This window comes from Podarcis raffonei, chromosome 2 (assembly GCF_027172205.1).
Source record: "Podarcis raffonei isolate rPodRaf1 chromosome 2, rPodRaf1.pri, whole genome shotgun sequence".
Taxonomy (NCBI): Eukaryota; Metazoa; Chordata; class Lepidosauria; order Squamata; family Lacertidae; genus Podarcis; species Podarcis raffonei.
In genome coordinates this window covers 110,318,179-110,339,713 of record NC_070603.1, presented here as the reverse complement: position 1 = coordinate 110,339,713, position 21,535 = coordinate 110,318,179, and the positions used below count along the sequence as shown (strand labels likewise).

Here is a 21,535-nt window from a genome sequence, read left to right as displayed (position 1 = left end):
CAGCTAATGGGGCTTCCTGCTGCTGCGCCGCCGGAGCACAATTTCTGTTCTCATCCTGAAGCAAAGTTCTTAACCTAATGTACTATTTCTGGGTTAGCAGAGTCTGTAACCTGAAGCGTCTGTAACCTGAAGCGTATGTAACCTGAGGTACCACTGTATTTGAAAATGATATATAGATGGTATATCTCACTGGAAAAACTGCAAAAATGTATAAAACAGGATCCAAGATATGTTGGAGATGTAAAGAGAAAGATGGTACTTTTTTCATGTATGGTGGGAATGCAAGAAGGTTAAAGAATACTGGGAAATGATATATAATGAACTGAAAAAATGTTGAAAAAACCCTTTGTTTAAAAACCAGAATCTTTCCTGCTTCTAATTTTAGATCATGATACATGAGAGGGAAATTGGACATAGTTTATGTATGCGACAACAGCAACAAGAATTTTATTAGCACAAGTATGGAAAACAGAAAACGCCAACAAAGGAAGCATGGCGAGCCAAGCTTATGGACTACGCGGAACTGGCTAAGCTGACAGAGAGAATACATGAGAGAGACAACATTGATTTCAAAAAAGAGTGGGAACCATTTATAAACTATAGAAAAAGACAGTATAAAGATATGGACTCATTGGCAGGTTTTGACAACTATATAAGAAGCAAAATCAGCAGAGTATAGAATTTGTTTAATAAATCAATACGGAAATATGGGGGAAGCCAAAGAGGAGGGAGGGGAGAGATACGGATATAGAAATTGTTCAATTAAGATTTGTGGAAATTTGTTATAATTTGAAAATTCAATAAAAAAATTTAAAATGTGTTGTGCGATTGCTATCAAGTTGGTTGAGGTTTTTTTCATTTAGTGAGCTTGTAAAACGTAATAAAATTAAATAAATGGCACAAAGAGTTGACTGGTCACCTAGAAAGGGATGTAAAATAGTACTCTTAAGTGAACAAGGCTACAGTTATGAAGATATTAGAAGAAAAATTGGCAGAAACTTAACCAAAGGGGGCATTTCTAAATTTTGGAAGAGGTATAAGGAGACGCAGTCACTACAAAAGCAGACTGGGCTAAACCCATGTTAACTGGACAGGCCATAGATTGTTTAATGAGCCCAATGCCTGGGAGAAGAGGAATGCTTTTGCCTGGTGTCTAAAGAGAAGGAAGGAAGGACACTGAGGTTCACTTCCGAGGGTCTTCTGCCAGTTCCCTCCCTGCAAGAAGCGAGGTTACAGGGAACCAGGCAGAGGGCCTTCTCGGTGGTGGCGCCCTCCCTGTGGAATGCCCTCCCTTCCAATTTCAAATAAACAACTATCTGACTTTTAGAAGACATCTGGAGGCAGCCCTGTACTGGGAAGGTTTTAACGTTTGATCTTTTATTATGGTTTATCTAAGTTGTAAGCCACACTGGAAACCCAGCCAGAGGGGCAGGTATTTTATTATTATTATTATTATTATTATTATTATTATTATTATTATTAACCTGCCCATCAATGCCCAAGCCTCTTCCCTTCCCCGCCTCCTTCCAGGCAAATCCCTTTGCACCAGATCCGGGCAGGAAGAAGCTTCTCTCTTTCCACAACGGGAACCCCCCCTCCCCCCCTTCAAGGCCCCATTAAGAGAAACAGCTCCCTTTCCTCCCTTCTCTTCTTCTCCCCGTCCCGGGGCTTCTCATCGTGGACCCCCACCCCTTGCAAAGCCCCTTCCCTCCTTCCCCGCCGCTGGCTTTGCACTCACCCAAAATCCTGACGCGGCAGCAGCTGCAGCGACCCTGGGCAGCGGGGGCAGGAATGGGAGCCCGCGCCTGGGAGGCACCCCGCTTAATTAGGAGGCTTAATTAGGACGAAGCAGACCCCTTCCCTCCCTCCTTTGCAAGCCCCGATTTTATCTCCGCTGATGAAGCCGGAAGTCAGGTGACTCTGGCGAGGAAGGAGAAGTTTCTTCCCCCCCCCGCCCCAGCCTCTTTCCTTTCCTTTCCTTTCCTTTCCTTTGATAACTGGGGGAAGGAGCAGGACCAGCCAATGGGGAGACGAGGGAGGGAAGCTGGGCTTCCAGTATAGGGAACATCAGCTACTTTGGACCCCGCCCTCCTGCAAGAACGTATTGTAATCAATAAACTCTTCACTGCCTCACCCGTTTGGTTCAGATTGTATTTCAAGGAGGGATCAAGGGTCTCATGACCCACTTCTTACAATGTAGGAAGCAGCTTACAGCAAAAAAAGCCTAATGACTCTTCTGGGTAAATGAATAAATTATTTTAATAAATATCTAAATGGAGAGCATATTTTACATTCTCGTGTTCATGCAAACATGGTTCCACTCCAACCTCACTTAGTCCCCACTTCCACCTCAGCAAAGTGTTCTTATACAGAAATCTCCTGAAAAGAAGTCTCTCTATTTACATTATAGGGAGGGACCACTCTCTGTCTGGCTTATTGCACCTTCATAACACCCTGTGTCCTTTGCAGTGTCCTGTATTCTCCTCACAGACACACAGAAACAGGGAACAGTGACATGCAGCAGCAGCAGCAGCAGCAAGACAGACACGCTGTCAAAGAATGCCTCCCATTTGACCACTCCCATGAATCTTGGGGGGGGGGGGATCATGTACTTTAGATGCCTGCCAAATGTACACTACGGATGTGAAAGCAATATTCTTCGAGGGAAATACTGAGCAAAAGTGGAAGACAGTTTTAATTTGTAAGGAGAGAGGGGAAGTTCTTTGCTTTGCTTTCAGTCCTGACAAATAAAGCGATAAAATTAAAAAGCAACCCCTATTTTCAGTGCTTTCTTTTTAAAGCAAATATGGTACCGGTAATCACCATAAAATTGTTACAGTAAGTGTAATACTTTGAACAGTTTGGGGAAAAGAGGTTCCGGTACTGTGTAACCTTGAGTACCCCTGAAAAAAGACCCCTTTTTCTTTTTTTAAAAAAGCACCATAATTGCATGGGGGGGATTGGGGGGGAGAGACAATCAACACTCCCAGTAGTACCTGTATGCCACCATGTAGACAAGAACTCTGTAGCAATGAATCCACTAGCAAATGGGAGGGGGGTGATGGGTGATAAACAAATCTAAACAGCATCTCAAGTGCTGAGATCCCATCAAAGGGAAGGGAAATGTGCACATGCCCTACAGCTGTGATAACATCTCTCTGAAGGTCTTTATTTTTTCTTACTATATCCATAGTTCCCTCAACCATTCCTTAACTCCAACTCCCATTAGCCCCTACTGGCGTGGCCAATGGCCAGGAATGACAGAAGTCATAGATGTCATAGCATAGTTCAGTGGGATGTGGGCAGGCCTTAGGTTTGCATGCTCTTGCGCAACTGTCAGTTTGGAAGCTTCCACTGTTTTTCAGACCAAGGGCCAGATTTCCTCCTGGATCGCCTTCCAGGGGCCACATGCCATGTTACGAAAAAGCAGCAATGCAGAAGCGAGCTCCAGGTGGCTGGAATGGTAAACAGGAAGCTGATGTTATTGGATTGTACCGTGGGAACCAGGGACAGTCTGTAAAGTGCTCTGAGAGCCGGATGTTAGCTCAGAGTGACACATGACCCTGTACTGGAAGTACATGGGTGGAGTTTATTCTCTCTCTGCAGTTGGAATCAGAGTGTACAGACATGTTTTCTCTGTACTGGTGAAAGACAGGAATAAAGACATGTAAATATATTTCTGTCTGTCTCTTTCCCCCTCCCTGGGAGAGGAGGGGGAGGAATGGTGTGTTCTTCTTTCACGTTGGGAAGAATCGCCGAGGGAGACCTCCCTTGATCCTGCCGGGAGTCGCTGGCAGGGGAGGTCAATAAGGATTCAAGCCGGGCACCTGGAGGGTGGCCAAATTCCTCTGGACTAAGAGCTGGGACTGGCTCTGGTGGCTTGGAATCCGACATCTGGTAGCAGACCGATGGTTATCTGATCTATGAGAATCTGCATGAGAGGTGAGAGGTCGATGAATCGTTGCCATCCTCTGCACCTAAGGAGATAAAGAAATGCGTATGCCTGCAGCCAGAAGCTGAACAGAACAGACAGCTGGACACCGAAAGGAGTGTATGCTCAAAGGTATGCTGCATTTCGGGCTAGAGAGAAAAGTGAACGCAGAATGGTTTAATTCTCTGGTTCACAAGAAAGAGCTGCGTTTGAAAAAAACAAGCTCTGAAAGAAAGGCTTGCATACCAGGAATTCCTGTGGTGAGATAAGGATTCCCATCCCGGGGAAGGTTGCTGGGCAACGACCATCAGGGCTTAGAAAGTTACTGACAAATGGGATTGGCTCAGAAAGAGAGTGAGACGTCAAAGAATGTTTTGACTACCTTTTGCAGCTGTGGAAAACAGCGTGCAGATTGCCTGCCTGAGAAAGCAGAAAAACAGCAAAAGGTTTGCCTGCCTGTAAAAAGCAGTAAACAGCCGAGTGACTTTTGGAGTTTACTGGCCTGAAAGTGAAAGCAGGCTTGAGAGAGAAAGTACAGACTTGAGTTCAGCATGGATGCCAAGAAGGGGGGAGTGCCCCTGAGTGCCGTGGTTCTAGATGAACACAGCCGGCATGCTGCACTGGAAGTAAAGCACAGGGGGAGGGAGGAACGGAGTTCTAATTCCCCCACCGATGAAGCTACTGGAGAGAAAGCTCTAGCTTTGAACGCTGTCCAGTGTTACAGTTGTGGACAGGCTGGGCATCTTCAGCGGAACTGCAAGAAGCCACGTCAGCCAAAAGGAGCGAAGGGCCGCTCAGCAAAGCCTGAGGCGTCAGGCAAAGGTCATACCAAGCCTTCGGTGAGACCTGGAAAGGCATTGATGGCGAAAGGAACCACGCCAGATGTTGGGAACGCGTTTATTATCGACACTGCAGCGACGGTTCATATGTCCCCACACAGAGGACTCTTTTCAACGTTTAAGAAGCAAAGCTTCACTGTGACACAGGCCAACGGTCAGGAGCTGGAAGCGACCGGAAAAGGGACTGTCTATCTTAAGAGTCTGAACTTGACAATAAACAATGTTTACTTGGTTCCTGAATTGAAGTTCAATCTGCTGAGTGTTTCGCAGATTGCAAAGAGAGGACTGAGACTGTCCTACGACGCTGAGAGCTGCGAGATCTACAAAGATGGAGAGTTATATCTTTCTGCCAAACAGAAAGATGGACTATATTTGTTGACTTTTGCACAAAGTGATTACATGGAATGTAATTCATCTGTGTCTAACCTAGTTTCTCTTGCAGGTGTGAGCAAGAAGGTGACCGGGGTCAACAGAGCATTTCAGCGGGTGTATGCTGATGTGATTGGTCCTCTAGAACCATCTAGAGGCAATGCAAGATTTTATCTTGTGTGTGTGGATCATTTCTCTAACTATGTCTGGGTTTATGTGTTGAGAAAGCCACAGGAAGCCTTGGAGAGGTTTCAGGAGTTTTGTGACAAAGTTAAGAGTATGCATGATGCTAACATTGATTGTCTATTCACAGACGAGAAGCAGATTTTTCTTTTACAGGATTTCCAGAGGTTCCTGCAGAAGAAGGGAATAAGACACAAGATTGCTGTTTCAGCGGAAGCGTGGAACAGGGGTGTCTGTGTACGGGTGAACAGAGAATTGCAAAAGGGGATGGAAGCGCAATTGCTTAGTTCACATCTGCCACATGAGTACTGGGCCGAGTCTCTAATGTCGTTCTGTTATACGAAGATGAGAAAGGTTTCAAAAGAGTTGGGAAGTTCTCCTTTTGAGAAACTGTTCCACAGAAAACCTTCTGTTGCCCATTTCAAGGTTTTTGGGTCTCATGTGAGAACAGAAGCTCCAGGTGGAGTAAAGAATGCCAGAGGCATTTTTGTGGGGTATGAAAAGGGTCTCTACAGAGTAATTTTGTCTGAATCTGGTCAGGTGATTCTCACAAAATTTCTAGAGAGTGCTCCTGAACAGGAGAGAATGATAGTACACACATTTCCCACTGAGGACGATTCAGATGATGATGATTTTACTGATTACAGCTGTACTGAAAGTGATGACACTGATAGCTCGGAGAGCTCAGTTGTCACAGTCATTGAGAGGAAGTCTCACACAATGGATAGGCCTTCACAACTGAAGGATGAACCACTGTTTACCATTGGAACTGGTTCTCCAAAGAGTCCTGAGACTGGACCAGTGAGCAGAGAGGATCAGCACCTCATACGTAGGTCTGAGAGAGTTACAAAGGGTCAACCACCCAAGAGGTACTCAAAAGAGTTTGCTAACTTAGCTGTTGCATGTGTTGCTGTTGTAAACAACCAAGGACAGGTTGGAGCTGTGTCTAAGTCAGAGACAAAGACACAACAGAGAGTTGCTAGCCAAGGTAATGCAGATGCACTCATTCCTTGGAAACCAGACAACCAGAGAGGTACACTGGGGAAACCAGTGGCGGGGAGTTCCAAGGGTGGAACTGAAACAACAGGGGAGTGTTATGTGTATAACAACTGTTTGTTTTCTTCTCTGGATCATGCTTTGTTTGCCGCAACACGCATTGATTCTTTTGGGGGAGGATGTTACGAAAAAGCAGCAATGCAGAAGCGAGCTCCAGGTGGCTGGAATGGTAAACAGGAAGCTGATGTTATTGGATTGTACCGTGGGAACCAGGGACAGTCTGTAAAGTGCTCTGAGAGCCGGATGTTAGCTCAGAGTAACACATGACCCTGTACTGGAAGTACATGGGTGGAGTTTATTCTCTCTCTGCAGTTGGAATCAGAGTGTACAGACATGTTTTCTCTGTACTGGTGAAAGACAGGAATAAAGACATGTAAATATATTTCTGTCTGTCTCTTTCCCCCTCCCTGGGAGAGGAGGGGGAGGAATGGTGTGTTCTTCTTTCACGTTGGGAAGAATCGCCGAGGGAGACCTCCCTTGATCCTGCCGGGAGTCGCTGGCAGGGGAGGTCAATAAGGATTCAAGCCGGGCACCTGGAGGGTGGCCAAATTCCTCTGGACTAAGAGCTGGGACTGGCTCTGGTGGCTTGGAATCCGACATGCCAGGGCTGGGCAGGGTGAGAGAAGCAAAGGTGGGTCAAACAAGGAGCGCAACTTTTGCCTTTGTACAGGAAGTTATATCTGTAACACACACAACTATCTGCCCTCTACCAAAGAGGGAGGAGGCATTGTCAAGAGTTGAAAGGTACATCCCGGCTGGCTAAGGGGCGAAGCAGAGCTATAGATGCAGAGCAGTGAATTCAGAGGACCACAGACCACATGTGCATTTGGCCCCCCGGGTCTGAAGTTCTCCACCCTTGGCACATTAACATCATGTGCAAACCAGGTAACTGTAAAGAGTGCCGTTTCAACCCAACCGTGTTGTATATTTTATAGAGGAATCAGTTGCGGCAGCAGACATGCAGCCTCACACCTCTAGACCTGGCTTAGCACCAGAGATGGGGTTGGCAACCAAGATTTAGAAAGCTGAGGCATCTCTGTCCTTCAAGGGCACTATACCACTTTAAACAGTCATGGCTTCCCTCAAAGAATTCTGGGAGCTGTAGTTTGTTAAGGTTGCTTGGAGCTGTTAGGTAGAGTTGCCATGTTTTGAAGAGGAAAAAAAGAGGGTGCTTATGATGACTCTCATTTTAATACCTCTACTATATGTAGGCTATCGAAGCTGTGATGTATTGTTGGGAGGGCGGGCAGGAGAAGAGAAGAGGACAGCAAGTCTTTCACCATCAGTTATGGCTATATCTCATCCAGAAAGTATAGAGATTTTGGCAAATTTATCCACTGGGATAGAAATTTTACCCCTCAAAAAAGAGGACACATAGCAACCCTTAAAACCCTTATTTCTCTCAAAGAGTTACAATTCCCCAAGTTCTCTGTGAGAAGGAATAGATAGTGAAGCCACTCTACGTATGATATCTCTGGGAGATCTGTCCCTTACGGCGATCAAACCTGCAACCTTAGCACCATCGGCACCACACTCTAACTTACTGAGCTATCCAGAGAACACCAGCTTGTGGAAGGATTGTTTTAAGATGATGAGAGAGAGAAGGAGAGAGAACAATTTGTCTCTGGGATCAGTTTCTGGGCTACTATCTGAGATCCTCTGCCAGCCCCCGCTGGATGTGTTGGGATATTTCCGTTCCACCTTAAAAGGGAGCAGGATGTTTGTGTCACAGCCTGCGTATTTCCTGTTCACAGGATGTTTATGTTTTCAGTTGCTTTCGTTTCTTGCTTCTTGCCTGAGCAGACCGGAGCAGGCGGTCATGGTTTCTTTGTTCTGACCAACGCTAAATAAACTGTAAATATGCTCTCCTGCTGTGCATCTTTTGCTGTGTGAATTCTGCTGATAGAGTGTGCACCAGCCTAAGAATGTGGCAATCTATTCTGAGGCTTCGTGTCGCTGATTGCTGATATTGCCTGTCTACGGGAGATCGATGGATTGTCCGGCAGGAGCTTGGGGGCTCAGATGGACTTTGTCTCCCTGGCTATAGATGCAGAGCAGTGAATTCAGAGGACCACAGACCACATGTGCATTTGGCCCCCCGGGTCTGAAGTTCTCCACCCTTAGCACATTAACATCATGTGCAAACCAGGTAAGTGTAAAGAGTGCCGTTTCAACCCAACCGTGGTGTATATTTTATACAGGAATCAGTTGTGGCAGCAGACATGCAGCCTCACACCTCTAGACCTGGCTTGGCATCAGAGATGAGGTTGGCAACCAAGATTTAGAAAGCTGAGGCATCTCTGTCCTTCAAGGGCACTATACCACTTTATACAGTCATGGCTTCCCTCAAAGAATTCTGGGAGCTGTAGTTTGTTAAGGTTGCTTGGAGCTGTTAGGTAGGGTTGCCATGTTTTGAAGAGCAAAAAAAGAGGGTGCTTATGATGACTCTCTTTTTTAATACCTCTACTATTGTAGCCTTATGAGGCTTTGCCCTCGGGTGGGAAAAATATTGCGCCTGGGAAAGGGAAGTGGGAGTCAACAGACACTCAAGGAATAGTTTCGGAGAAAAGGCTTTTATTTCTACCATCCATGAACTGGTAGAAGGAGCAAGTGTCATGAGTCACAAAAAGCATGCACGAAGTTCACAGTCATGTGCACAAGCATATATACCCCTTTCCAGTTCCCTCCTCCTTTCTCCTCCCTCAGGAGTCCTGCCCCATGTTGAGGTTCCTCTGAGCATGAACAGAAAGCTGTCTTGGGACTATTGTGGACTCTTGGCAGGAAAGGGGGTGAGGGGTTTTTCGGAGTGGTCCCATTGTTTCATTCTTGTGCTTTGGCATGGTTCCCGGAGAGAAAGCAAGTTGCAATGTGGTTCTGAGAAAGGCCTGAGAAGACAATGGGCTCTGTTCTCTACCTTGTTGCAATCTTTTTAGTTACAGCAAGCGGAATGTTTCTGATGCTTAGCTGCTGAGAAAATGGCTGCCTCCTGCTGAGCTCCGCTCCGGGAGGCTGCTTCGCGAGTTCGGGTCTGACCGCTACGGCGAAGCGGGGACCCCTAAAATCTCAGGCGCAGAAGCCTGGGAGCAAGGAGGCTCGGTGGGTACCTTAAGCGCCCCCCCTCACTGCAAAGGAGTCTTTTTAAAGGCTCCGGAGCGGCATCGGGGAGCGCGGTACTGAGAGCCGCTACCCAGCCCGCGAAGTGAAGCCGTGCTGCCATTTGACGGAGAGCATCGATTCCTTCCTGACATTCGGAACGTAATTGGATTATCCGTGAGTAAGAAGGAACAAAAACTTCAAAAGAAAAACATTTAGAAATTGGCTGAAAACGGAGAAGGCAAAAAATAAGGAAGTCTGCCTTCCTCGGACTGCATGTAATCAAAGCAACGAAATAGGAGGCTGCAATTTGACAGGAAGCAGCTTTAAAAATTGACGGACTCAGACATTGGACTTAATCCCCCCTTTTAGCAGGCAGGGGCAGGGGGGGAAGATTTTTGATTTGTCTTTCCTGCATGGAGGAAGCATAGAAGGGGAAATTTCTGCCGTCTTGAACCCTTGGGGAGGGCTGCCTGGAAAGTGAGCCACCGGGACTGAGAGCTGTCACTAGAGGCTTGCTACAAAGTTGGTGTTTTGCCCTTTTATAACAAGTAAAGACTTTACTGGCTTCAAGTCTGGTACTCTGGAAAGTTACAATTTGCTATTACTTGGATACAATTAACAATTGGTTATTACTTTTGTTACCTTTGAAGGGAACTCTTGCTGTTTTGCAATAGGAACTTTGGACTGCTCCCTCTAGAGGCTGCAGGGAAATTGCTATTATCTTTATTGCAAGGAATAGGCTTGTGGAATTTTCCAACTGAAAGTAATTCCCGTGGGAACGACCTTGGGATGAGTGGCCCAACAGAAGAGAGAATAACAACAAGAGCTAAGAGTAAAGTTGAACTTAAAAGAAGGGGGTCAATTACAAATCCAGCTGCAGCTACTACAACTCTTTCTATGGATACAGTGACAGTGACAAGGGCATTAGTCAAAATAAATGAATCTTTGGAAGTGCTCACAAAGCAGAGCACTGAAAACTCCAAACAGCTGTCTGAGCTGTCAACAAAATTGGATTTAAATACAGAGACAATAAATAAATTAGTTAAAGAAAATGAAATAACTAGAAAGATTGCGGAGGAGGCCAAAATTTCTGCAGAAGAGGCAAAAAATTCTGCAGAAAATGCACAGGAAAAATTGGTACCAGTCAGTAAAAAGCTGGAAGAACATGATGCGGCCCTGTCTTTAATGGAATTACAGAGGAAAAGTAGAAATTTGAGATTGAGATCGGTTCCAGAAAATGAAAAGGACAATTTGATAGACTTTCTTACAAAAGAATTTCTGGAATTCTGGCAGGACGATTTGAAAGAAGAGGAATTTAAGATAATAACTGCTTTCAGACTGGGCAGGAGACAAAACAGAAAGAGCCCAAGAGATTGCTTGATAACTCTGAGATCTCAGGAAGAGAGAGATAAGATATTAAACTTACATTTTCAAAGACCCCTTGAGATTGAAGATTTTCGTGTGCAGATTTTTAAAGATATTCCTAAATATATCCTGGAAGTGAGGACCTACTACAAGGATTTGGTCACCCTATTAAGAAAGAACAACATACCATTCAGATGGGAGTTCCCACAAGGCCTGTCCTTCAACTATAAGGGAAAGAAAATCAAGATAAAAACAGTGCAAGATAAAGAACAATTTTTGGCAAGGAACGAGGAGGACCTTTTGAAGGAAACGGTGGAACCTACGGACCTAGCAGAAGTACCAGACATTTCAAACCTATCCTTCGGGATCAAAACACCAACAGAAGAAGACTTGCTGGGAGCAGCTGGGGGAGTAACTAAATAAATAACAAGATGTCTCTGCAAATTCTAAGCTGGAATTGTAATGGACTGAACCTCCCTAGAAAAAGACGTGAGGTTTTTCATATTTTGAAAAAAGAACAATTGGACTTGATTTGTTTACAAGAAACTCATGTGACCAGAGTTCACCGAAAACTACTTATTAACAAAAGATTAGGACAAGAATTTGTTTCATCGGACAAAGTGAAGAAAAGAGGTGTGGTGATTTATGCAAAGGAAAAGTTGGCTCCTAAATTTGTATTTAAAGATGAACAAGGAAGATATTTGGCAATTGAAATTCAAGTTCAAGGAGAAAAACTATTGATTATAGGAGTTTATGCACCGAATGAAGGGAAGTCAGAATTTTTTAAGAAATTGCATGAGACATTAATGGACTATTTGGATTATAATGTAGTTTTAATGGGAGATATGAATGGAGTGGTCTCTACAAATATGGACAAAGCACAAAGACAGGTGGTCTCCAAAGATGGGAGACTACCTAAGACCTTTTTTGAAATGACTGACAATATGAACCTGATTGACATTTGGAGAACAAGGAATCCTCTTGAGAGAGAGGGAACTTTCTTTTCTGAGGCAAAAATGACCTGGACTCGAATTGACCAAATTTGGGTAACTAGTGGAATGGCGTCTAAGATAAAGAAAGTGGAAATCTGCCCAAAGACTTGCTCCGACCATAACGCCGTAAAGATGGAAATGAACACAACAACAGCTGGATCCTTTAGATGGAGGATGAATGACTCCCTATTTAGAGATGAAGAGGTGTATAAAAAGGCCCAGAAGGTATTGAAGGACTACTTTGAGATAAATCTGAGAACACAAGTGGAAAAAAGAGTAATTTGGGACGCAAGTAAAGCCGTCATGCGAGGATTTTTAATACAACAGAATTCTATAAAAAGGAAGAGACATAATGAGAAGAAGGATAAGATCTTGGAAAAGATAAAAGAAGGGGGGAAAAATTGAGATCCAAACCAAAGTCACATGAAATTTTGAGAGAAATTAAGTTTTACCAGAGACAATATATGGATTTGATGAACCAAGAGATAGAATGGAAAATAAAACAAATGAGACAAAGGTCATTTGAATCGGCTGATAAATGTGGGAAACTTCTGGCATGGCAACTGAAGAAGAGACAAAAAAAGAATACGGTTACAAATCTAGAAGTGGAAGGAAAGAACATTTATAAACCAAATGAGATTAGAAACTGTTTTCAGAGTTATTTCAGGAGACTTTATGCACAAGGGCCGGTGAATGAAAAAGAAATAGAAGAATTTCTTAAAAAATACGGATTACAAAAAATTTCTGAACAAAGTAAAGTGATTTTAAACCAGAAGATTACTGATCAAGAAATTGAGGGAGCCATTCAAAGTATGCAATTGGGAAAATCTCCAGGACCTGATGGACTAACCTCCAGATATTACAAAGCTTTGAAAGAATGGCTTATACAACCGTTGAAGGAGGTTTGTAATGAAATTTTAGAGGGGAAAAAGGCACCTGAATCGTGGAAAGAGGCTTATATCACACTTATACCAAAGTCAGAGACTGAGAAGAACCAGGTTAAGAACTACCGCCCTATATCATTACTCAATGTGGATTACAAAATTTTTGCAGACATTTTAGCAAAAAGATTGAAAAGAGTTTTGGTGGGGGAGATTCATAAAGACCAAGCGGGCTTTCTTCCAGGAAGACATTTGTCAGATAATGTGAGAAATATAATAGACATCATGGAGTTACTGGAAGTTAATATTAACACTAAGGCAGTACTAATATTTGTGGATGCGGAGAAAGCCTTTGACAATATTTCTTGGAGTTTTATGAAAAAGAATCTCCAAGGGATGGGGGTAGGCCAAGGTTTTGAGAATGGTATAAGTGCGATTTATTCCGAACAAAAAGCAAAACTGATTGTAAATAATGTGGTTACAGAAGAATTTGCTATTGAAAAAGGGACACGACAGGGATGCCCAATATCCCCACTGCTTTTTATATCTGTCCTGGAGGTTTTATTAAACATGATTAGAGGGGACCAGCTGGTTAAAGGGATTCAGGTCGGAGCTAAACAGTACAAACTGAGAGCATTTGCAGATGATCTAGTTTTAACTTTACAAGAGCCAGACACTAGTACGAGAAGAGTTTTAGAGTTAATACAAGTATTTGGTCAAGTAGCAGGCTTTAAGCTGAATAAACAGAAAATGAAAGTATTGGACAAAAATTTAACAAGTGCAGAAAGAGAGAAATTCCAGAGTGATACTGGTTTATCGATAGCAAAGAAGGTGAAATACCTGGGGATAAATTTGACATCTAAGAATGTGAATCTATTTAAAGATAACTATGAGAAATGTTGGGCAGAAGTGAAAAAAGATTTAGAAATATGGTCAAGTTTGAGACTTTCCTTGTTAGGCCGAATTGCTGTTATTAAGATGAATGTTTTGCCGAGAATGTTATTTTTGTTTCAAACATTGCAGATTGTGGACAAAATGGATTGTTTCAAGAGGTGGCAAAAAGATATATCTAGATTTGTCTGGCAGGGCAAAAAGCCCAGAATAAAATTTAAGATACTAACTGACGCAAAAGAAAGAGGGGGGTTTGCCCTGCCGGACTTAAAATTGTACTATGAATCAGCGGCTTTTTGCTGGCTGAAAAACTGGCTGCTTCTTGAAAATACAGATATTTTGGATTTGGAAGGGTTCAATAATAGATTTGGCTGGCATGCATATATATGGTATGACAAGGTTAAGATCCACCAAGGTTTCAAAAACCATATTGTTAGAAAAGCCCTATATAATGTATGGATTAGGTATAAAGATTTGTTGGAAAACAAAACACCCAGGTGGTTGTCACCGATGGAAGCTAAGGAAGTGAAAAAATTAAATATGGAATCCAAATGGCCGAAATATTGGGAAATTATAGAGTATGAGGAGGGAAAAGTTAAATTGCAGAGTTATGAGAAATTGAAGTCTAAAGTAAGAGACTGGCTTCATTATTACCAGATAAATGAAGTTTTTAAACAGGACAGGAAAATTGGCTTTCAGGTGGAGAGGTCGAAATTAGAAACAGAGCTTTTGGAACCCAGTACTAAGAATCTGTCAAGAATGTATAACTTGCTGTTGAAATGGAACACACAGGATGAGATGGTTAAATCAGCTATGATTAAATGGGCACAGGACATTGGACATGACATTATGTTTGCTGACTGGGAACAGTTATGGACCACCGGTATAAAGTTTACGGCATGTAATGCCTTAAGAGAGAATATTATGAAAATGATTTATAGGTGGTACATGACTCCAGTCAAGCTTGCAAAAATTTATCATTTGCCCAATAACAAATGCTGGAAATGTAATGAAACTGAAGGTACTTTTTATCACCTTTGGTGGACATGCCCAAAGATTAAGGCTTTCTGGGAAAGGATTTATAATGAAATGAAAAAGGTGCTTAAATGCACTTTTGTGAAGAAACCAGAGGCCTTTCTCTTGGGCATGGTAGGCCAATTGGTGTCAAAGAAAGATAGGACGTTTTTTATGTATGCGACAACAGCAGCAAGAGTACTCTTAGCAAAGTACTGGAAGACACAAGAACTACCCACACTGGAAGAATGGCAGACGAAGGTGATTGACTACATGGGACTGGCTGAGATGACCGGCAGAATCCGTGACCAAGGGAAAGAGACGGTGGAAGAAGATTGGAAGAAATTTAAAGTTTACCTTAAGAACTGTTGTAAAATTAATGAGTGCTAAAATGTTTTGAGTAATGCAAAATAGAATTGCAGCGATAAACAATTGGACATGAGAAAAAGGATTTAAAGGAAGTGCCATAAGTAATTAAAATTAGGGGTTGCTGGAAAGATTTAAAACAGGGATGCAGAAAAAGGAGGTATGGGGAAGTCGTTGAAAGAAGGCTTAAGGAAAAGAAGGTTAAGAAATTTTACGTGTTTATATGTTTGTTTGTTTTTGTATTGTTTTGTATTGTCATTTAATATGTGTTGGAAAATTAATAAAAATTTATTAAAAAAGAAAAGAAAATGATTTTGAGAAGCTTTGAGCCTGCTTGGGGGGGTGACTTCGGGCCTAGGTGAGGTCACCTGTCCTCACCTTCCTTCATCCCCCCCTCTTAATCTTTGGACAGCCTTTTTCTCAAAAAGGCTCGTCCCAGGAAGGCACAGGCTGCTCGTCCCAAGAAGGTACAGGCTGGTATACTTGGGCCAGCGCTATAATCTGGGGGTGAACCATGCGTGCATATACCCCCCCTTCTGAAGCCCACATTGCAGCCAGAAAAAGTTCCTGGCGTGGACTCAGGTGTAACGGTTTGGGCTGGGAAGGTACGATTGCAGATTGTCACTGGTGCTCTTTGACACAAAGCCATCCAGTAATACGGTGATGGAATGATTGAGGTTGTAACTGATGATTCATTCCATTTGCGCACAGGGTCATTACCAAGTTAGTGCTGTGGTTCATGGTGTTGTGGTTCAAGGGGGGCTTCAGTTAAGTTCTGGAGGCTCTGGGTGGAGCTCTACCAGGTGGCAAGATAATGAAAGGAGGCCGGGGCATAATTTCCCTGATTGAACGTCCCACACAAATACCCTTCTCTGCAGGGGTGTTGTAAGGCTATCCAGGGGCCCTCAACCTTCTATAAAGTTCAGTTATGCAAAAGGAAAGAAAAGAAAACGAGAAAATGTCCTCTTTCAATCCATGCTGGATTCTGGAGCCGTGCAAAGCGTCAGCTTCCGGAGTGACGTGAGCAGGGCTGTAGTCTCGCGGGTGTCGGGCAGGAGAAGAGAAGAGGACAGCAAGCCTTCCACCATCAGTTATGTCTATATCTCATCCAGAAAGTATAGCCAGAGAGATTTTAGCAAATTTATCCACTGGGACAGAAATTTTACCCCTCAAAAAAGAGGACACATAGCAACCCTTAAATTCTTTATTTCCCTCAAAGAGTTACAATTCCTCAAGTTCTCTCTACATATGATATCTCTGGGAGATCTGTCCCTCACGGCGATCAAACCTGCAACCTTAGCACTATCGGCACTACGCTTTAACTAACGGAGCTATCCAGAGAACACCAGCTTGTGGAAGGATTGTTTTGAGATGATGAGAGAGAGAGATTTGTCTCTGGGATCTGTTTCTGGGCTACTATCTGACATTCTCTGCCAGCCCCCTGCTGGATGCACTAGGCCTCACCTTGAGCGAACCTCTTTTCTTTGCAGATGCTGCTCCTAATCTTCAATGGGAAGCTGCCCTGAGGGATCCCAAGATTCTGCGGCCACTAATGGTGGACGTGGGCTTAATTGTCCTCTTCAACCTGCAGCACAGCCTCATGGCCGCTCAGCAAGTCAAACACTGGACCAGATGTTGTTACAGAGATCTTTCTATGTCTTCTGCACAGCGCTGACTCTCCAGGTAGGGGTATCAATTTGGGGCACCAAAATGGGGGGAGAGGACTGAAGGGGAGGAAGAAGCCCCACAGGCAAGATAACAGAGCAACTCAGAGTGAATTCTGAGCCAAGTCAGAAATGCTAAACTCAAAATGCAGAATAAATCTTCCTGGCATGATGTCGTTTAGATTTCACACTCTGCACTTTCATGGAATTGTTATTGCCAAAGCAAATCCTCCAATTTCAGCATTAAGTCTTTGCTCCTTGGTAGTTTATTTTGAGCACGGAGCTCCCAAACTCACACTGTTACCTCAGCATAGCCTTCATTATGTTGTGAAGCAAAATTCATCATTGCAATGATGAGGACTAGAATCTTGCACAATTTAAAAACAACAACCCAGTGTGGATATGATTTGTATGATTTGGCTAATGCCTGCACGTCCATTGGATTTTCTACAATGTGATCGCAGTTTAGGAGTCCCAAAATGCAGCCATATGAGACGTGTGCCTGCAGGAGAATCTACTTCTATCTAATGCGCCTTTTCCTTCCCACCTAGCTGCTGATGAGGTACTGGCAGCCTGTGCAGGATGCTCCTGTGCTCTGGAATACGAGCAGGGAGCCGTGGGTCACTTGGGTCCTTCTCATGTGCTTCATCCTCCACTTCATTGCTTGGCTGGTCATCTTTAGCATCCTCCTCATCTTTGACTACGCAGAGCTGATGGGGGTCAAACAGGTACCGCGCAGCTTCCCTTTTCCCATCTAGAGAGGCCACCGTCCGGTATTTGGCGGCTGAGCTCAGCGAGGCTGAATGACCCAACCAATGAGGGTGATAGAAGATCTTTCCTCCTGCTGTAAAATATTTCTAAAAAGAGAGGTCCCAGGGTTGAAGCAAATTTGGAAGCCATGACCTCTCTCTTGGAAGCTCTTAATGTGCTCTGGCTTTACAGTGATAGCAGTTAGGGGGGTGCATTGGATTTGGATGAATTCTGAGGGATTTTTAATAATAATAACAACGATATTTATTTGATTTTAAAACTATAAGATCATAACAATACACAGAACATCCACATTTGGAGATTCCTCATAATCTCTGGACTTCCCACCTTCCCCTCCGTGGGTTCTATTATTAAACCTTTTCTACTGCACCTTTTTCAATAGTCCCTATTTTATATAAGTCCATTATCTCCACAGTACCTGCTATATTACGAGTGTTATTGCAATCCTGCTAGTGTTTTCGTCTGTTTAAAGTGGTCTCCAAGATAAATTATAAACTTTCCCCATCTAACAAAGGATGGGGGAAATTTATAATTTATTTTGGAGACCACTTTAACAAAGTTCTGGTCTTCTTGGTTTCTGAAATTTCCAGTCAGTTTTGCCGTTTCGGCATAGTCCAACAGTTTAATCTGTTATTCCTCCTTGGTAGGGACTTTATCTTCTTTCCATCTCTAGAATTCTGAGGGATTTTTGGCCAAGGCAGTGACCGCAGAAGCAATTAAATGTTTTCTCAGCAGTCCAGATAACAAAACATAAACAGACCTCACATTCCCCCTTTGTGAACATATAGATGCCCAATGTGTACGCAGGTCTAAAATGGTGTCGTTTCCTCAAAAGATTTGTGTGTCTGCAATGGAAACGGGTGTTTCTTTCGTTCCATAGGTTTACTACCACTACCTGGGCATGGGGGACCCTTTGGCTGTGAAGTCCATGCGTGCTGCCCACCTCTTCTCCTACCTTTGCCACCCTGTGTACTGGAGGTTTCTCCTCATCCTGTGGGCCGTTCCCTGCCTCTCCCTTGAACGCCTACGCCTCGTGTTGCTCTTCACGGTCTACATCACCTGCGCCCACAACCTCGACCAGCAGGACTACCTCTACCTGCAAGCTCAGCTGGACAAGAATGGCCCCTCCGTCCTTAAGAACTGAACTGGTGTGGCCCCAATTTTATATGCGGGTGCTGGTGTCCTAGTATATTGGGGCCTGAGAGCCTGGTACCTTGCACTCTTCCATGCTAAGCACTGAACGATGAAATGTGCCTTCTATCTCCTTTTGCTTTTACGCACTCGGGACTTGAGTGGTCTATAAATGGGACTTAAGAGTTCTGGCTTCCAGCAGGCCTACTTTGCTACAACTCTTAAAACACATATAAGGAGTTCTACATGGTGATCCCAGGTTGAGCCACATGGCCCAGTAGGTTGGAATCCTTGAGGAAAGAGGTGGAACTCCAAAGATGGCAGAATTCAACCCCAAGTTCCCTGGAGGGAAGTCTCTAGAGCAGGGGTGGGGAAAGCCTATGGCCCTCCAGAAGTTGGTGGACTTCAGCTGCCATCAACCTCTGGAGGGCTGTGGGTGCCCCATACCTGCTGTATAGGCTTAAAGGGATATATTGGGCCCAAAAAGAGTCGTCGTCCCCACTAGTGCTAAGAAGAACAATGAGTCACTGATAACCGACTGGAATTTAGGTGAGGTGGTCAGGTTGTTGCTGTTTGTGGGAGGCTTTTTTACGATTTACAACTACAGACAGCAGGCAGGTAGGTCAACAGACAAAATGTTCCCCATCTCTGGCAAAGCTGGGCCCTGTGGAATCAGTGGGGCACTGCCCTAGTAACCTCAGTCTGCCCCCATCCATTCCCCACCTGCTAGCGGGCTTTACTTCCAACCAGTCAGGGGGTGGCTCTGTCTGTCATGGACTCTGCTGCTGGCCTTCCTGCCCTAGAGGGCACCAGGCACACCTGACTGGGATTCTGCAGCTGCTAAAAAGCACAGAAGATGCCTCAGTTGAAATTCATTATAATAACAAAGCATTAGAACTGGGTTTTTCAATTCATTTTCTGCTACAGAACTTCTGCCCAAGTGATTTTTAAAGTATAGGATTTTTAACTTTGATTCACAAGCAAGAACTATTTTAAAGAGGTAGCAGCCTAGATAATTTGTGAAGTGGGCTGTGAGGTCTTTTTGCTTTTTGCAAATATACCTCTTCAGCACAGTGTCTTCCAAATACATTTCTGTTCCAAGCAAGCCATCAGAATTCATTGCCCATCCTCTTGCTTCTGTCGCGTCAATTCAGTTCCAAAGCATTCTTAATTCCAAGGCCTACCTGGGTTGAAGAAGACAAGGCCTTGAGAAAGATTCTGGTCACCCTGGCCGTCCAGCAGTGGACCACCTGCCTCTCAAACCCAAATATATCTCCATGCGGTGGGTGACTTTTAACTCGCCCCGCCCATCAGAATTAATGACAAAAAATATAATTTATGTGATCTTTGAATCAAGTACATTTACAGGCAAAAGCGGGCTGGGGGGGCAGGGGTTGATTCTAGGATTATGTCTCCAGGCTCTACCTAGCAATGGTTGATCTTTGCCTTCATTTGTAACTCAATGCCTTGAACATCCACTAGCATTTCTTTTTAAATGCTGATAATGCTTTTATTGTAGCTTTTTTATTATTATTTCTGTACCCCCTTGCTAACCAAGTATTTTTATACATATGAAAAGCAAATCTTGGATTGAGAAGATAATGGTTTGTAAAGTAAAAAAACGGGTGTGTGTTTTTAAAAAAAGTTTGGTTTGTCTCTGTTCTGAAATTTGGTTTTAATGTAAAGTGTTTCAATATATTTGGGTTTGTTTATAAAGCAGAAGTGACCAGCTGCTCCCAGAAGCTAAAAATGAGCTCTGTATCAACAAAAGTTTTACCTATACAGTGGTTACACACTCCGCTTACCCAGAAATAGTACCTCGGGTTAAGAACTTTGCTTCAGGATGAGAACAGAAATCGTGCTCTGGCAGCGTGGCAGCAGCAGGAGGCCCCATTAGCTAATGTGGTGCTTCAGGTTAAGAACAGTTTCAGGTTAAGAATGGACCTCTGGAACGAATTAAGTACTTAACCTGAGGTACCACTGTAATTATTCATGATGACAAGTTGTAAGAATCATGAGATATTCCACCCCTGAGCTTTTGAAATACAACTCCCATCAACCTTGGCCGTACGGGCTGAAGCTTATAAGCATTGTTAGTGGAGTTTGTAACCTGAAGTGTTTGTCACCCGAGGTGTTTTTATCCTAACTTACTACTGTATAGAATATACTGTCAAAGCAATGTAACAGAAAACTAAAATATTACCTTAAAAGATTTCAAAGTAAAACATTACAAAGGAGGTCAACTACAGAATACAAATTTAACATAGTAGAGCTGGGTGAGTCTGGGTCCTGCCCCCAAGGCCAGGTGGGAAAGGCCTTGCAGGGAGTGGCCTTCATACCTCTCAGCCGGGCGATGTTCCTCCGGCCTCATGAGAATCGTCTCTAATGGGACCCAAGTGTGTTTAAGGTTGCAAGTGACTTAATCTTCCCTAGATCTGCTTTTAGCAGAAGCATGTGACACTCCCACTGCCCATCTTCAAAGTCAGAGTAGCAACCACATGTATCCTATAGTCATGTTTGGCTCTTTCTGTTTGGCATCGCTAAGGCTCTCCTCCCCCCACCCCCCCTCACGAAACAACGGCCTCCTTTTAAGCACCCCAACAGTTATTTACCGCCCCCCCATTCGTCTCACGGCACATGTGTGATACACACGCTTCGCCCTAATGGCCCCTGAAGCATCTTAGGCTACGAGACGAAGGAATGCTCTCCTGCTAAATGCACACTCACTGATTACAGGCGCATACTTGGGAGAAACAAGAACTAGCCTTGCGTGGAAAAAGAAGCATCCCCTCTACTTCTCTTCCCTTCTCCCCTCGCCCCCACCCAAGGGCCAGGCCCACGCTTGCTCCCCTAAACCAAGACCTAACCAGGGACCCAGCTGAGGAAAGCAGCACTGAGGCGCATTCGTGGGAGGCTCCCCCTGAATCTTCCCAGGAGCAGGAGGACTGTATAGATTTGGAACAGTGGTTTGCAGAGGAACATAGTT

The 21,535-nt window shown here is 44.0% G+C and overlaps 1 protein-coding gene and 1 pseudogene across 2 annotated transcripts in view; one reads left to right on the top strand and one right to left on the bottom strand.

The window, feature by feature from the left end:
• LOC128408629 (oocyte zinc finger protein XlCOF6-like) overlaps positions 1-21,535 on the bottom strand; it is a 109,811-nt gene that overhangs the window by 14,558 nt on the left and 73,718 nt on the right. Inside the window, exon 1 of one of the 2 annotated variants that reach the window (XM_053378593.1) lies at positions 1,739-1,809. The exons of the other annotated variant lie outside the window; for it this stretch is intronic. The gene's annotated coding sequence lies outside the window, so the exon portion shown is untranslated. Of the gene's footprint in view, positions 1-1,738; positions 1,810-21,535 lie in introns of those variants that run through there. 2 annotated transcript variants of the gene reach the window in all.
• Positions 15,959-18,562, top strand: LOC128408747 (nurim-like; annotated as a pseudogene).